Raw genomic sequence first — 2,319 nt, forward strand, 5'->3', positions numbered from 1 at the left:
TTTTTTTTTTTTTTGTGGGGTCCAATGAACTTTACTGATAGTATTCAAGAGAGAAGGGAGGGCTCCCTAGGCCCCTCCTGTTATTATGGGGTCTGGGTTGGAATTGTGAGGCAGATGCTCAGTGTTGGGGACTGAGTTGGGACGGGGACTCCTCAGCAACTGAGGGCCTCTCTCTTGCTCTCAGTATCCTTGCTGGGCTGGGTGGTCCAGGGTTTCTTGCTCCTTGGAGGCCATGTAGGCCATGAGGTCCACCACCCTGCTGCTGTAGCCATATTCACTGTCATACCAGGAAATGAGCTTTACAAAGTTGTCATTGAGAGCAATGCCAGCACCAGCATCAAAGGTGGAGGAGTGGGAGTTGCTGTTGAAGTCTCAGGAGACAACCTGGTCCTCAGTGTAGCCCAGGATGCCCTTTAGTGGGCCCTCGGACCACCTTCTTGATGTCATCATACTTGGCAGGTTTCTCCAGGCTGCATGTCAGATCCACAACAGATACAATGGGGGTAGGAACATGGAGGGCCATGCCAGTGAGCTTCCCATTCAGCTCTGGGATGACCTTGCCCACAGCCTTGGCAGCACCAGTGGATGCAGGGATGATGTTCTGGGTTGCCCCACAGCCATCACACCACAGCTTCCAGAGGGGCCATCCACAGTCTTCTGAGTGGCAGTGAAGGCATGGACTGCGGTCATGAGCCCTTCCACGATGCCAAAGTTGTCATGGATGACCTTGGCCAGGGGGCTGAGCATATGATGGTATAGGATGCATTACAGACAATCTTGAGTGAGTTGTCATATTTCTCATGGTTCACACCCATCACAAACATGGGGCATCAGCAGAAGGGGCAGAGATGATGACCCTTTTGGCCCCACCCTTCAGGTGAGCCCCAGCCTTTTCCATGGTGGTGAAGATGCCAGTAGACTCCACAACATACTCAGCACCAGCGTCACCCATTTGATATTAGCAGGATCTCGCTCCTGGAAGATGGTGATGGGCTTCCCGTTGGTGACAAGCTTCCCATTCTCAGCCTTGACTGTGCCATTGAACTTGCCATGGGCAGAGTCATACTGGAACATGTAGACCATGTAGATGAGGTCAATGAAGGGGTCGTTGATGGCAACAATCTCCACTTTGCTAGATGAGAAGGCAGCCCTGGTAACCAGGCGCCCAATACGGCCAAATCCATTCACACCAACCTTCACCATCTTGTCTATGAGACAAGGCTGGCACTGCACAAGAAGATGAGGCTGTCTCTGGAGCAGGGAGGAGCAGAGAGCTGCTGGTCTCTTCTTAATCACTGTTAATTTCTTAGCTCCAGCTAACCAGTATCAATTGTCCCAATAGTCCTGTCTACTCTTGACTCTAAAGCCAGAGCCACATGGCTGAAGCTGCTGAGTTCTGCTGCTTGCTGGGGCTGGAACATGCCCTTCCCCACCCACATCCTCCCCTGTTTACTGCCAATGCTTGGCTGTCCTGGAACTTGCTCTGTAAACTATCCTTAAACTCAGAGTTCTGCATGCCTGTCTCCTGAGTTTTGGAATTAAAGGCATGTACCACCACACCTGGACCTAAGCTTTGCTGTACTTGGAACTTGCTCTGTATTAGGCAGGCCTTGAACTCAGAGATCTGCTTGCCTCTGTCTCCTGGGATTGAAGGCACGTACCACCATGCATGAGCCTAAGCTTTTCACAGTTACTAAGCCTCAAGATCCAGATCAGAAGCCCATGTCTTCCAGCCTCAAGATCTGGATCACAGGTGTGCCTTCCATTCCTGAACTGTAGTTCATTTCACTTAAAAGTCCAAATGAACACAATAATCAGCTCTTGATATTGCCAGACATAATACAACTGTCCCCTGTTCAACTGGGAACACATAAACAATAACTTAGCTGGGTAGGACCTTGCCCTGAGGTCACTACTCCCCTAATCTGTTTCTCTCCTTGAACACAGGGTTTAGTTCCCTTCCATTTCGTGGTTCCCCTTTATTACTTGAACCATACATACATTTTGGATTTTTCCTTTCTACGCTTGCTATGCTTGATCAAAATTTTCTTCAAGACAGTAAACCAGAGGACAACATCTATGCTGTGCTTTTTTGAGATTTCCTTTGCCAATGCAATTAATCTGATTCTCTTCACTTTAGCCTTTGCCTCAGGTACACCCTTCAGACAAGGGCAAAAAGCAGCAAAAATATTAATCACAAGAATAGTCTCTAGGCCATAGACTAAACTTCTTCTCCAAAGCCTCCTGAGCTAGGGCCCCACTTCAAATCACACCCAGCAAGTATGTCTTCCATATCCATATTCCCACTATGATGCTCCA

General features: G+C 48.9%; 1 pseudogene; it reads right to left on the reverse strand.

Moving 5' to 3' along the window:
* Positions 1-1,196, reverse strand: LOC103695296 (glyceraldehyde-3-phosphate dehydrogenase pseudogene; annotated as a pseudogene).
* Between the last annotated feature and the right edge of the window lie 1,123 nt (positions 1,197-2,319).

This window comes from Rattus norvegicus, chromosome 6, assembly GCF_036323735.1.
Source record: "Rattus norvegicus strain BN/NHsdMcwi chromosome 6, GRCr8, whole genome shotgun sequence".
NCBI classification, from domain to species: Eukaryota; Metazoa; Chordata; class Mammalia; order Rodentia; family Muridae; genus Rattus; species Rattus norvegicus.